This window comes from Lolium rigidum, chromosome 7 (genome assembly GCF_022539505.1).
Source record: "Lolium rigidum isolate FL_2022 chromosome 7, APGP_CSIRO_Lrig_0.1, whole genome shotgun sequence".
NCBI lineage: Eukaryota > Viridiplantae > Streptophyta > Magnoliopsida > Poales > Poaceae > Lolium > Lolium rigidum.
In genome coordinates, this window is record NC_061514.1 from 311603831 (window position 1) to 311620212 (window position 16382).

Below are 16382 nucleotides of genomic sequence, written 5' to 3' on the forward strand. Positions count from 1 at the left end.
TCTCCTGCACCCTTCTTCTTCTGTCTCATTCTGGGCAGTTGCCGATTGTAGGCAATCGGCTCATTCCTGAATCCCAGCAGTGCTTGAAGAAGGGACAGTCCCAGTGCTTGTCCACGTCGTCTTGCTCTCTTGACTTTTCCTTGGCATGGCGCTCATATCTCTTCTCGTCGTGGTCATGCCGATGATATCTCCTGGCGTCCCTGCTAGCCAGACGATCTCTTTCGTCGTCGTCGTTGTATCGTCGGCGCTGGTCGTACTGAGTCACATATTTGTTGAGGAGATGATCAGAGAGAGGTCGTTGATATCGCACATTCTTCACTTCTCCCTCTGTGATGTAGCGCTTGCCATCGTGTCGGAGCCGATCGCGTGGAACGGCTTCCTCTTTGTCCTTGCTACGAGAGCGGCTGCTCTCGTCTCTATCCTTACCAGAGTGGTGCCCAGGTCCTACCATGTTGATGCTGAACGAAAAACCTGGCTGGCACCTCCCAGGGTAAGTGCACTCCACCATGTTAACGGTGGGGAAGGGGTGCGTGTCGACTTTCATGGCGTATTGGCTGAAAATTAGACGCCCTTGCTCTATCGCCATTTGGATCTGCTGACGCCACACCCTGCAGTCGTTGGTGGTATGGGTGAACGTGTTATGCCACTTGCAGTATGGCTTTCCGTTCAGCTCCTGTGCCGTGGGGAATTTGTGGCCTTCGGGTAACTTCAGCTGCTTCTCCTTGAGTAAGAGGTCAAAAATTTGCTCAGCTTTGGTCACGTCGAAGTCAAACCCTCTTGGAGGACCTTGTGGCTTAACCCACTTGCAGGACACGGGGCTTGCCCCCGAGTCCATTCAGCCACTGCTACCTCTTGATCTCCCGCAGAGCCTTCATCTTCCTTCTGCCTCAACCAGGACTACCGCACGCTTGAATTTGTCCTGGTACAACTCTGGGTGGCGCTGTTCATATAATGACAGTTTCTGAACCATATGCGCCAGTGAAGGGTAATCTGCTTGGGAAGCCATGTCCTTGATCGGCGATGCAAGACCCACCACCGCCAACTCGAGTGCTTCTTTTTCAGTCAAACGAGCCGAATAGCATCGGTTCCTAATGGTCCTGAAGCGCTGGATGTATTCTGACACTGTTTCTCCGCGCTTCTGTCGTACTTGCGCTAGATCGGCAATGCCAGCCTCGGAAGCCTCTGAGTGATATTGCATGTGGAACTGCTCCTCCATCTGCTTCCAAGTCCGGACTGAATCTGGTGGCAGTGAGGTGTACCACCCGAAAGGCGATCCTGTGAGGGACTGTGCGAAGAACCTCACGCGTAGTGCATCTGATGCTGAGATCGTGCCCAGCTGCGCCAAATATCGGCTCACATGCTCGATTGAACTGGAGCCATCTGACCCACTAAACTTGGAGAATTCAGGGAGCCGATATTTGGGTGGTAGTGGGATCAAATCGTACCCGTTGGGGTACGGCTTGGAATAGCCGATTGCCCTCCTTTTCGGCACCATGCCGAACTGGTCTTGCAAGATTGTACTGATCTGATCCGCGGTGCTAGCTGCAGGAGTCGAGCTCTGAAGATTCGCTGGAGTGGCGTACTTAGCTAGCCACGCTTGCTTCTCAAGATCCGAGCTAGCTGCAGGAGTTGAGCTCTGAAGGTTTGTTGGAGTGGCATACTTAGCTAGCCATGTCTGCTTCTCAAGATCCGATCCAGAAGCCCCTCCTGCTGTTCCAGAAACCCCTGCTGTTGCAGTCTGGTGCGTGAGAGCCCAGTTACTGCAGTCCGGCACATACGTGCACGTGTATCCGTGCGGGATCTCCTTAGGCGCCTCATTCAAGAACTGGTAATCACTAGGATCACCACCGATCTTGTAGATGATGAATGCCGATGAGCTCGGCACTTCTGGTGCTGCCAGTGCGAACGGCAGTGGTGGTCGGATCTGGAGTGGTATCTCTCCTTGGTGAGTCCCTAGAGCAGGTCCTGACGGAGAGTACTGGTGTCTCATGATTTCCTGGATTACCCGAAGCGCGACACGCTCCAAAGCGTTCACCAGGCTCTCAGAATGGCGGTGTAGCGAATGAGCTACCATGTGATTGACCTCCTGACGCAGAGACCTGGTGCGTTCTTCTGAAGGGGTAGACAGGTCTACTCCATCGAGCGCGCCTTCAGGTGAGAACCCTTTCCACCTGATGCCGTGTGAGCGGGTCCTCTGGAAAGAGCCGATTAGGTCGGCTTCGAAGATAGCTTTAACATCGTCATACTTCTTCTTGAGCTCCTCAGTCAGATCTTCGTACGTAACTGGAGGACCTTCCGCCATCTCAGATGCAGATGGCGATGCCGTTGATGTTGAAGACTGTCCCACCGGGCGTGCCAGAATGTGTTGGCGTCCGAAACCCACCGGCGAGCAACGGCTGGCAACACGTAGAGCCGGGAGGCTCCCAGAGCTGCGGCTGGCCCTGGTCCCTCGAGCGATGGCCCGCAAAGCCTCGGAACGCACGTCCGATGCTGGTGCAAGGGCGTGCCACCTGACCTATACCTGGTCAGGAAGGTGATGGATTTGCTTCGCTTAGTTTCCTGCATGGCATACACGTAAACATTAAATACGAGCCTCGATCGGCTCTCAGGTTTTCCCGTGAATCGGCTCAAGGAGCCGATCCACCCATGATTCGTATGGGGTTTACGATAGCATGGTGGTCCTGCTTGATCAATATAAAGCTAAAATGACCTACGACGATTTAGGATTTTCACCGCATAATCGGAACATCCTACACGTGATTGAGCCTGGCAGCCACGCACGGTGATAATAAACCAGCCCTAGATAAGGCCTAAAAACCAACATGGAGTTGATTCCCGGAACATCTTATCTAGGGCTAGCAAACTACACCCTACGTGCTACTGGATCCTTCAACCCGTTTGCAAGGCCTAACTATGCAGATATTAAACTAATCCTTGAAGAACAAGGAGCAATCATAACAGATCGGATCTACTAAACACGGATCAAGCAAGGTGCCGCCCTTACACCTAGGATAGGTGTAAAGGCGGCTAGACATCTAAGGGTTGCATGGATAAAAGCATGTAACACGATGAAACAATGCTAACCCTAACACATCTACGATAACTACGTTGCTTGCCATCAACAAGGCTTCAGCACGAGCAACGCATGAACAACGAATAAACGTATACTGCCTAGATCGCAAGATGCGATCTAGGCAGCATGATGCTTACCCAGAAGAAACCCTCGAAACAAGGGGTTGGCGATGCGCCTAGATTGGTTTGTGATGAACGTGATTGTTGTTTTTCTCAATAACCCTAGATACATATTTATAGTCCGTAGACTTTCTAACGTGGGAATAATCCCAACCGTGTACGAGCCAAATTCTACCTAACCGACACGTATCCTACTATATTTACAGATACACGGGCCAACTAGCCCAAACTTCGTGCACAAGGCCGATTCATGTATATCTTCCATGTATATTCTTCAAGTCCATCTTTAATCACGGCCCACCTCTGATCTGGTCAAATTCTGGTGATAACATCTTCTCAGGTCACCATGATTCCTGGTGGCTAAGTGTTTGTGTGTTGGTGCTGTTCTTGAGTATGAACTGGATGAACTTGTGTTGGCTCTAGCTTCACCCTTACCTGGTGAATTATCTATCTGGTCGACTGTCATGGTTCTAGGGTTTGTGTGCTATTTATATGGTCCCTACTTGTACCCTGGCCATGACACACAAGGCCTGGTGACTTTGTGACTCACCCCTTGCATTGCCTTGCTGTTGCTTGGTTAGCAACAGCCTTCATATGCTGAAACTTGAGCCCACTGTGGCTGCTCAGTTCTGGTCTGCCTATGCCTATCTTGTGCTGTCCAAGAATTTGGACAAGCACAAGTGTGCAGTGACAGTGTTCACTGTCCAAACTGAATCTCTGTGTTGTTTTGCTAACTGTCCAAACTGAATTTCTAACACTTACATTCTGGCTAGCACTTTGTTATTTGTTTTGCAGGTTTGAAGTGGAAGATAACCAGAAGATCATCCTCAAGCCACTTAGTCTAGGTTTTAGTTTAGAACAAACCTGTAATTTTCCTCTTTTTATTTCTGTTCATTATTTCTCAATTCTTGTATCAAGAATATTGTAAAGACTTTGTAATTTGTGTTTATATCAATAAAGCTCAAGTTTTGTTTATGAGCTTTTGTATTATGTAATGTTTATATTCTTGATTAAATATTGTATTTGCTATTCACTTTGAAATTCAAAGTGATTTGAATTTTATAACTTATGTTTGAATTATGAATTCATTACTTATATTGTGTAATGTTTATTGTTAAATGTTTTGACACTTATCAAATGCAATCATCCCCCAAAGTAATAAGATACAAAAGAGATCATGTCGAAATTTCCCTAACTCACATTGCCTAACCCTAAGTGCAAAATATGAGAGAGAACCTCGATCCCTCTTAGGTTTAGTTGCAATAAGGAACGAAAATTTCCCCCGTTTTGCGATGAAATGCACATCCCATTTCTAAATCTACCCTTCGTTGTTCCTATGTTCTGGGTTATTACAGCCTCTCCCCCTTAACAGAAACTTCGTCCCTAAGTTAAGATTGGTACCTGAACATCTCGGGGTAAGACTTCCTGAGTTCTTCTTCCGTCTCCCAAGTTGCTTCTCGCTCAGGATGATGTTGCCATTGAACCTTGCAGTATTTGATTGCTCTATTTCTTAACTTCTTCCATTGTACTTCTAAAATCTTTTCCGGTCTTTCCACATAAGTTAGGTCAGATTGCAATTCTATTTCTTCATATGTGATAGGATCATCCGGTGCTTTCAAACACTTTCTGAGTTGTGATACATGAAACACATTATGAACTTGACTTAGTTGCGCTGGTAATTCCAACTCAAAAGCTGTTCCTCGATTCTGACTGAGTATCTTAAATGGTCCTATATATCGAGGACTTAACTTTCCTTTCACTCCGAACCTCTTAAGTCCTTTCATTGGGCTAACCTTTAAATATACCATGTCTCCCACTTTCGGTTCCCAATATCTTCTTTTTAAGTCAGCGTAACTCTTCTGACGACTCTGAGCTATTTTGAGTCTATCCCGGATCACCTCGATGACTTCTTGTCTCTCCTTGATGTAGTCCGGTGTAAACTCCTTGTTTTCTCCGGTTTCATACCAACAAATTGGTGATCGACACTTCCTTCCGTACAATGCTTCGTACGGTGCCATTTGGATGCTACTCTGATAACTATTATTATATGAGAATTCCGCTAAAGGTAAACGGTCCTCCCATGAGCCTCCAAAGTTCAGAGCACAAGCTCTAAGCATGTCCTCAAGTATCTGATTGGTTCTTTCGGTTTGTCCTCCGGTTTGTGGATGATATGCTGTACTGAAATCCAACTTGGATCCCAAAGCTTCTTGTAGTTGTTTCCAAAACGCTGATGTGAAAATTGAACCTCTATCTGAAACTATTTTCTTGGGTACTCCATGCTTACTCACAATCTCCTTCACATATATATCCACAAGCTTTTCTGCAGTATCCTTTGTATTCACGGCTATGAAATGAGCACTCTTGGTAAGCCTGTCCACTATTACCCATATCATATCCTTCCTCTTACTAGTCATTGGTAGACCAGTAACAAAATCCATTCCGATTTCATCCCATTTCCACTCCGGTATCTCTAGTGGTTTGAGTAATCCCGCAGGACTCTGATGTTCTGCCTTCACTCGTTGACATGTATGACATTCCGAGACATATTGTGCTATTTCTCTTTTCATGTTGTTCCACCAGAACATCTCCTTCAAATCCATATACATCTTAGTACTTCCCGGATGTATTGAATAAGGGGTTTCATGTGCTTCCTTTAATATGATTGACTTCACTTCTGGATCATCCGGTACACAGATCCTTTTCTGGAAGTATAATGAATCAAAATCCCCTAGATGGAATTCCGATGGTCTTCCTTCTCCAATCCTCTTGATTTCCTCTTGGATGAACAAATCATCCGCTTGTTTTCGGATAATCTCATACTTCAAGTCTGAGTCCATCTCATCCATAATCCTCATGGTTGCTATACTTCCCTTAACATCACCTTGAATAAACAAAATTTGAGCATCCTCTAGCTCTTTCCGAAGTTCCTTTGGAATCTCCCTTTCCGTAGGTTGATTCTCCGTACTCTTCCGGCTTAAAGCATCTGCTACTACATTAGCCTTGCCCGGTGTATAGTTGATTGTAAGGTCATAATCCTTAATCAACTCTAACCATCTCTTTTGTCTCATGTTTAATTCCTTCTGAGTGAAGAAATATTTCAAACTTTTGTGATCGGTGTATAACTCACACTTGGATCCATATAAAAATTGTCTCCAACTCTTCAAAGCATATACAACTGCCGCTAACTCCAAATCATGTACTGGGTAGTTGTGTTCATGTGGTTTCAACTGCCTTGATCCATAAGCTATTACCTTCCGATCTTGCATAAGAACACATCCAAGTCCATTCTTGGAAGCATCACAATACACCGTGTAATCCTTTCCTGGTTCAGGAACTGCTAACACCGGTGCTGTGGTTAACTTATCTTTGAGTGTTTGGAAGCTGGCTTCACACTCATCTGTCCACTCAAATGGAGTATTTTTCTTGAGTGACTTGGTCATGGGTCCTGCAATCTTCGAGAATCCTTCTATGAATCTCCGATAATAACCTGCCATACCAAGAAATCCTCGTATCTCCTTAGCATTTTTGGGTGATTTCCATTCCAATACGGACTGAACCTTGCTTAGATTCACCGCTATGCCTTCTTTGGTTATGACATGTCCAAGAAATTCAACACTATCTAACCAAAATTTGCACTTACTGAACTTTGCATATAGCTGATGTTCTCTCAAAATTTGCAGAACTATCTTCAAATGCTTGGCATGTTCTTCTTTATCTTTGGAATAGATTAGAATATCATCGATGAACACTATCACAAACTTGTCCAAGTACTTCATGAATATCTTGTTCATCAAATTCATGAAAATTGCTGGTGCATTTGTTAGTCCAAATGGTACAACCAAGTATTCATGGTGTCCATACCTTGATACGAATGCTGTTTTTGGTACATCCTCCTTCTTGATCTTGATTTGATGGTATCCTGACCTTAAATCTATCTTCGAGAAGACTCCAGCTCCTTGAACTTGATCAAAAAGGTCTTGGATTCTAGGTAAAGGATACTTGTTCTTGATAGTTACATTGTTCAAATTTCTGTAATCTCCACACATTCTCTTTCCTCCATCTCTTTTATCCACGAAGATAACTGGTGTACCCCATGGTGACACACTTTCTTGAATGAATCCCTTCTGTTCTAACTCATCAATCTGAGCTTTCAGTTCCACTAATTCCTTTGGCCCCATCTTATATGGTGGTTGAGCTATTGGTGCTGTGCCTGGAATCAGATCGATTGTGAATTCTATCTCCCTATCGGGTGGCATCCCCGGTAGTTCCTTAGGAAATACATCTTGAAACTCATTCACTACAGGAATATCTTCAATCCTCACCTCCTTCAGACTATTGAGTTCCAATCCTATCTCCAACTCACTATACTTGTCTCCTTGGAACACTATTCGACCTCCGATGGAGTTGCGAAGTGATACTGTTTTGTCTCCACAGTTAATCATCGCTCCATTCTCTGTCAACCAATCCATCCCTAGGATGACAGATATGTCCTTCATGGGTATGATGAATAGGTCCGCGAAATACACACAGTCACATATGGTTAGGACTTGTGCTTCTTTCACGTGGGTTACTAAGATCGTCCCCCCCGCGGATAGAACAGTTATAGGAGTTTCTAACTCAGAACATGATGCGGGGTGGCCTTTCGACACCTCCGCCTCAAGACCAACAAGTGCAGCCCCGCCTATCGTCGACGCTACACCATGGCCAAGGAGTCCCCCAAGTGGACCAACAACACAAATCCCCCACCATTTGTGTCAAGGTGAACTCCTTCCTCTCGACACCCGACCTCGTCCATACCTTGGATGGAATGCTACCTCATATCGGTGTGCTACATATCATTAGGTACAAGAATCATCGAGGAACCGGAGAGGAGGAACTCCCATGGTGCAAGGAAGAAGGAAGAAGAAGAAGAAGGAAGGAAGAAGGAAGGAAGAGGAAGAAGAGGCGAGAGGAGGAAGGCCGGCCGGTCCCAGGGCCAGTCAACCGGGCCACAGGCCGGCCCACCCGGCCCCAGGGCCGGTCTGACCGGGCCCCTGACCGGCCTGGCCGGTTTCGACCGGAATCTCCGCTTGTACCATCCGGACGCAGTCCCGGGGCTTCGGGAGCCTCGCCCGGTCACCGGCCGGCCCAGAATCCGGTTTGGACCGGATGGCCCGGTCCCAGACCCGGTCGGACCGGCCCCTGGACCGGATTTCACGGGTTTGACCCACCAACTTGTACCCGTTCGACCCGAGCTGCCTTGTATGCCTATATAAGCACCCCGGTCGCCCCCTTACCTCTTTAGACAAGATTTAGGCTTAGACATGAAGTTGAGCTTTGTATCCCTAGGGTTTCATCCCCTTTGTATCAAGGCTACCCTTGTTGGATGTATGGATTTGTGAGTGTGAGATTCTAGTGCTACCCACTCTCTCTCCCACTCCTAGATTCATCTCCCTCACCAATCTCTCCGCTCGGAATTCTACCGCGTGTCTCTTCCGGGTTGATTCTATTGGCGTGGTCCATCGAGCCACGGGGTAAGTATCGATTGTATCGGGTTGGTGTGCGTGCGTGAGTTCCTCGTGTTCTTCGTGTTCATCGTGTTCTTCGCGCTCTCCCTCTCTCCCTCCTTTGGATTTCGGGTCAACCGCAAGATCGGGCCACAAACGGGGTCTTAGACCTCATCATATGGTATCAGCAGCTCTTGGTTACCGCGGATTTGACCTTCCACCCACTCGATTTCGTTCCTAGAAAATTTTCCAAAAAATCCCCAAAAATAGCCCCAAATTGCCTCTTGACCGATCTGTGATTTGGTTGCGTTTTGATTGGTTTTGGTCCATGGATTTGGTGTTGGAGTGCTTGATCTACTATCTCCCCAACTTTTAGCCCCCAATTCCATCGTTTCCCCTCCGATTTGGTCAATTTGGTCGATTTTCGTGAAGAGTAGGAGAGAGAAACTGCGTCCCGGTTGAGAAATCCGGTCAACCGGGCTGCAGACCGGCTGGGCCAGCCCAGAACCCGGTCGACCGGCCGTGTGACCGGCCAGGCCGGCCCCAGGTCCGGCCCAACCGGCCCCTGGACCGGGCGCCACAACTCCACCTCCACCGCCGACCACCGCCACTCCTCTCCTCCACCGGCAAGCACCGCCATCATCCCCAACCACCGGCAAACACCACCGCGGCCCCAAAAAACACCGCCACATCCGCAAGAGCATCGACACCACCACCACCGGCATACCACCGCCACCACCGCCAAGCTATATTGACCCGACTTCTTCCGCTAACTTGTGTTTGCTTGTTCCGGTTTGAGTGCCTTGTTTGTGCAACTAACCCGCAGCTAAGAAGCAAGCGACGACATCCTCGGCACCCCGAACTTGCAACCGTACTCTTGACATCACCGCCTTCATCGCAAGTTGTGTGTTCCGACACCGCCTAACATCTAGGTATAACTTGCACCCCACCTTGTAACCCCTTTTCTTTTGCGATCTATCCTATCGAGCATTGCTTATCTAGTGTTGCGAGACATTGCACGTGGCCCCGATTGTGAGCTGTGTGTGTAGTGTGGAGTCAAGCTTCTAAGCAAAACTCGTGTGGCAAGATAGCAAGAGCGAGCTAACGCTAACATAGAACGTGAAAAAGAAAGAAAAGCACAAAAAGAGTGCAAGTGCCATCATACATACAAAAGTGTACAAAGTGCCACCACATATACAAAAGAGTGTCAAGTGCCACCAAATACAAAAGAGAAAAAGCTTTTAAGCAAAAGAGAGATAAGAGAAGAGAGGCCGCGTGTGAATCTTGTTGTCTCTTCATTTGCAACCAAAGCTTTGATCTCTTCTTGTGTTAGTGTGACACCGAGCACCCTTGCTTAAGGGCTTCTTACACTTTTCCGCTCATTCCTTGGTCGCACTAACCCCGTTCATCTCGTGTGTGCGTTCCACATCTTTTCCGTGTTTATAGTGATCATCGCTTTGACATTTGAATTTTTGGATTTCACCCACTCTTGACAACATACTTGATTTCAGATTTCGTCTTTTGGCTTTCCACCACACTCACCTAACACCATATTTGCTAGCTTTTGCGTGTGTTTTTGTGTGAGTGCCCGATACAATTGACTTTGACCTCGGCTTGTTGGATCGCCCCGATCTTATCATACCACGGTAAGATTGCGAGGTAGTGTTCTTCCACTAACATACACCATATACATACCATCGTGCTAACATGGATAGCGAAGATGAGGATACGGAGGAGTACACGAAGCACTTCGAGGAGGATACCTCTTCAAGCACCGCGGATGTGGAGGAACATGTGGAGCTCGACACCGACTATGGCTCCGCGAGCATCACCGACATGACCGACGTCGAGGAGCTCTACATGAACAATGGCTCCTCAAGCATGGACGACATGGTGGAGCACCACCTTGAGGAGGACATCGACGAGCTCTACATCGACAATGGCTCACCACTCATGGACGACATGGTGGAGCAACATCACGAGTACGACATCGACGACATGGTGGAGCAACACCACGAGTACGACATCGACGACATGGTGGAGCAACACCACGGGTACGACATCGACGACATGGTGGAGCAACCCCACGCCTACGACATCGACACCATGGCGGAGCTTCACCTCGACTCCACCTTGAGCAACGCCTATTTGGCCAATGGAGCTACATATGAAGATGGAGGACCTCCACGATGGCACCATCATATGGATCATCAAGAGCGTCCCCAACATGATCGCCATCGACACACTTCTTCGAGCTCCACGAGGCGCCACCATGAGAGTGCTTATGCACAAGATCGTCGACCTCACGTACATCATATGGAGCATCAAGAGCGTCCCCAACATGATCGTCATCGACACTCTTCTCCGAGCTCCACAAGGCGCCGCAAGCAACATGCCAAGTCGCATGAGCCATCATCTAGGCATGGCAAGGACCGTCATCGACATACGTCACCACATGAGCTTCGCCGCCACAAGCCACTTCATGATCGCCATCGACCAACATCTTCCACGAGTCTTCGACGACACCACTCAAGCCATGGTGATGATGCACGAAGACGAGAGCCTCGACATGAAGGCGACAAACACCATGATAGGGTGCCTACCACTCCAAGGATGGCAAGTGCACATCGAGCATACCTTCCTCATAAGGCGACTTCCACCTCTTGTGCCACCACCACAATGGCCTCTACCTCGTCACGTGCCTATGGACTCCGATGCTACAAGTGCAAGGAACAAGGCCACCCTCCACGGGAATGTCCCAATCTCCTATGTGAGGTGTGCAAGGCCAAGGGTCACGTGGCATGGCAATGCACAACGCCAAGTGCCAAGACGCTCTACTTTGACAAGCTACAAGCACAAGTCCCCAAGATGCCTATTGTGCCAACACTTCAAGATGAAGATCGCCAAGGTGAACTCAAGGGTGACATTGAGCCGAGCCTAGCTCTCATCAACACTACGGCGCCACTTCTTGAGGATGACTTGGGAGGCGATGGAGTTGAGCATGGTGACCATGGGATTCTCCCTTCACCTATGGAGGCGCATGGAGTTGAGATGGTTGAGCATGGGAATTTCCCTTCAACCAAGGAGGCGCATGGAGATGAGAAAGTCGAGCCTACTCCTACATGCTTGATCGATGAGTTGGTACCAATCACATGTGAGCATGAGAGCCACCTAGCCCACTTGAGTGAGAGTGATAGTGAGTTGAGTGACTTCCACCCCATATGTGAGTTTGAGTGCTTCCGTTTGGAGGACATGAGTGATACACAAAGTGAGTTGAGAGAGGTAGATGATAGGTCCATGGAGGACATCGCATTGGCTAACACATTAACCTCTCCCTCGTTTGTGTCTTCTTATGTTGCACTAGGTTCCACGGAGGACGAGTTCCCGCTCATGGAGACGATGTACATGGTGCATGAAGATGATGATATCTCACCATGCTTGCTTCAAGACGGACATGTCGACCACATGGATCCTCCTACCTCCACAACACCTACCTCAAATGGGTCGGCCTACAAAGGTAACAACATAGGTGTTGATGATGCCATGATCCCACTAGTGGACATGATGAATTTTGAGTGCATGCATGATCTTGATGATACATTTGCTACGTCACATGCTACTTTCACTTTCCCATGTGATGCTTTGCTTGATAACATTGTTGATCATGTGGAATTGATTGCTTGTGACAATATGTTCATGCCATGCTATGAGAGCTTCACTTTTTCCCCGTTTACTTGCAATGATAACGATAATGATCATGCTTGTGTTGTGACACCCTTGATGAACACTTGCTCTTTACATAGGGTTGTCGACAACAATGATAACATGTTGAACATGCTTTGCCCAAAATGTTTGCACTACTCCATGATCCTTGCATCCAAGATTGTGAACAATTGCTCTTTCTTATGCTTGGTATGCAAGAATGCTTATTTCATTGTCCATGAGATGGCCCCCATAGCTTTCTCAATTTTTGATGATCATGAGTTACCACATGCCATGAATGAACCTTCTTGCCATATGCACCATCGCCATGCATTTCATAATATCTTGATTGACACTAATGGTGATGTGCACAAGACATGGAACATCATGATGGATGATGTGTTCCTCTACCATGCACACACGCTTTTTGTTTTCTCTTTTGTGTGTATAGGTACCCGAATGACAACTTCCACCGCTACGGAGCATGAGCTCACGAAACGCGCAATTGAGAGCTACCCCAACACGGACGAGATACATGATCCAACCCACGGGATTCACGCCAAAGGGTATGTTCCCAAACGCCTTCGCCCTCGTGTGTTTCCGACTTGTCTTGTCGAGCTTCCGGTTTGGACCAATTCCTCGTCACCTCTTTTGCCTCTTATGCAACATATCTTAACACATCTTGTTGGCACAATGGTTGTTGTATGTCTTAATGTTATCATCATACACTCCGAGAATCTCAAGGACCATGTCATACATGTGAGAGACACCTTATGCATCTTGTGCCACATGTCACACAAAAAGTTGCTCTTCTTTGGATTTTTCATTTCATCTTTGGCATTTGCAATGGATTCTTTCACACTTGAGGAGGCTCATACTCGGCTCATGCCAACCACACTCTCCCAAGCTCGAAGTATCCATCGTTTTGCCATTGCACATAACAATTTTGCCCCAAATTTTGCCGCCGATACTTGCCTTTTGTTTGTTCCATTTGCTTGGGACAAGGCTACACCACACATTTTTGACACCATACAACTCTTACATGCACAAATTTTTGCCCTTCCACATGTTGGATACACCCACACTCTTTTGGTTCCCATTTTTGCCAAATGCCTCTTGGAGCTTTCCCTTCGCAAGTGGTTTTTCTCCAAGTTCTTCTTCGACCGCGACTACCCAACTCTACATGGGACAACCGTCATGGACTACCTCTTCGATGAGGAGAAACAAGAGTCGAGGACGACTCTTCCCCAAGGGGGGGAGATGATGCGGGGTGGCCTTTCGACACCTCCGCCTCAAGACCAACAAGTGCAGCCCCGCCTATCGTCGACGCTACACCATGGCCAAGGAGTCCCCCAAGTGGACCAACAACACAAATCCCCCACCATTTGTGTCAAGGTGAACTCCTTCCTCTCGACACCCGACCTCGTCCATACCTTGGATGGAATGCTACCTCATATCGGTGTGCTACATATCATTAGGTACAAGAATCATCGAGGAACCGGAGAGGAGGAACTCCCATGGTGCAAGGAAGAAGGAAGAAGAAGAAGAAGAAGGAAGGAAGAAGGAAGGAAGAGGAAGAAGAGGCGAGAAGAGGAAGGCCGGCCGGTCCCAGGGCCGGTCAACCGGGCCACAGGCCGGCCCACCCGGCCCCAGGGCCGGTCTGACCGGGCCCCTGACCGGCCTGGCCGGTTTCGACCGGAATCTCCGCTTGTGCCATCCGGACGCAGTCCCGGGGCTTCGGGAGCCTCGCCCGGTCACCGGCCGGCCCAGAATCCGGTTTGGACCGGATGGCCCGGTCCCAGACCCGGTCGGACCGGCCCCTGGACCGGATTTCACGGGTTTGACCCACCAACTTGTACCCGTTCGACCCGAGCTGCCTTGTATGCCTATATAAGCACCCCGGTCGCCCCCTTACCTCTTTAGACAAGATTTAGGCTTAGACATGAAGTTGAGCTTTGTCTCCCTAGGGTTTCATCCCCTTTGTATCAAGGCTACCCTTGTTGGATGTATGGATTTGTGAGTGTGAGATTCTAGTGCTACCCACTCTCTCTCCCACTCCTAGATTCATCTCCCTCACCAATCTCTCCGCTCGGAATTCTACCGCGTGTCTCTTCCGGGTTGATTCTATTGGCGTGGTCCATCGAGCCACGGGGTAAGTATCGATTGTATCGGGTTGGTGTGCGTGCGTGAGTTCCTCGTGTTCTTCGTGTTCATCGTGTTCTTCGCACTCTCTCTCTCTCCCTCCTTTGGATTTCGGGTCAACCGCAAGATCGGGCCACAAACGGGGTCTTAGACCTCATCAGAACACCTAAGCCCGAATTTTTCCACAAACTCCAATGCAAGAAATAATGTGGTTGCTCCAGTATCAAATAAGACTTTGCCAGGATGAGTAAGAATGCTTAGCGTACCTAAGACTGTTTGATCCGACTCTTCCGCTTGTTCCAAAGATGTGCAATTCAGCTTTCCATAAGGCTTTCCCCTCTTGTTGTTGTTGTTGTTCTTGTTGTTGTTGTTGTTGTTGTTGTTGTTGCGGTTGTTGTTGTTGTTGTTGTTGTTGTTGTTGTTGTTGTTGTTGTTGTTGTTGTTGTTGTTGTTGTTGTTGTTGTTTCCACCTCGTCCTCCTGAGCTCTGTCCGCTCCAAGACGCCTTGTTTGGACAATCCGGCTTGATGTGTCCATCCTTCCCACAACCATAACAAATGATCCTGGGTTTCTGACAATCCTTCTGCAGATGACCTCTTAGGCCACAATTGTTGCAGATGATCTGGTTGATTGGATTCTGACTCTGACCTCCCCGGTTGTATTGATTACCCGTAGTAGGTCGGTATCGGGGTTTGAAACTCCGATCAGGTATTGGTTTACTAATTGGGTACTTCCTTGGCTCTATACGAGCCCTCTTCCTCTTGTCCTCTTAGACTTGCCGGTAATCATCCTCGAAAGTGATTGCCGAGTCAATCAGTTCCTGGAATTCGGCAGTCCGTGCCAACCTCAGTTGCATCTTCATGTATGGATTCATGCCTTTCATGAACCGCTTCTTCCTCTTCTCCTCCGTATCAACATCCTCAGGTGCATACCTGGATAGCCTGTTGAAATCCCGAACATACTGCATGATGGGTGCAGTATTCTGTCGTAGTTCTTCAAACTCCCTCTTCTTCAGCTCCACCACGCTGTCCGGAACATGGGCATCCCGGAACTTCTTCTTGAACTCCTCCCAGGTGAACACCTTATCTGGAGGGTGTACTGCTACAAGGTTCTCCCACCATGATGCTGCTGGTCCTGACAACAGATAAGTAGTATATCTAATCTTCTCCTCATCATTGCAACCAACGGTCTTCAGCTTCCGTTCCGTATCCATAAGCCAATCTTCAGCGTCCATTGGTTCTGGAGCTGATGTAAAAGGTAGTGGTCTTGCATTTTGGAAGTCTGATAGGGTTACTCCCTTGCCTTCATTACCCCTATCATTGATGACGTGGGTAAAGAAATCTTGCATGTTCTTGCTCTGGCTTTCCTGGTAAAGCCTCCTATCTTCCTCCATTGCCCTCATATATTGTTGGAAGTCTGGGTGCATCATTGGGTGTGGTGGTGGTGGTGCATTCTCTGCTCTAGCTGCTGCATCTGCCTCCTCTTTTTCTCTTGCCTCCCGCTCTCTGCGAGCCTCTTCGGTTTCTACTAACGTCATTTCCCCCTAGTCCTGTAACAAAGAGCGATTACTCATAATTACACCATGCAAATGCTTTCTGAGCTCAACTCAATGCCCAGAACTAGTCACAAAATGAAATCAAGAAGCAAATCCAAAACAAACATTTATTATGCATATACTTTGTATAATACATAACACACACACAAACTTATATTACATGTGGTATATATAAACCACTTATTTGTCTCAAAGCCCAAGCCAACGGGAATTTGAAATACGTTCTATTACAATACCACCTAGATTACTTTATTCTTCCTTGGAGCTCTACTCCTCGTCATCATAACTCGCCTCCGCGTACATCCC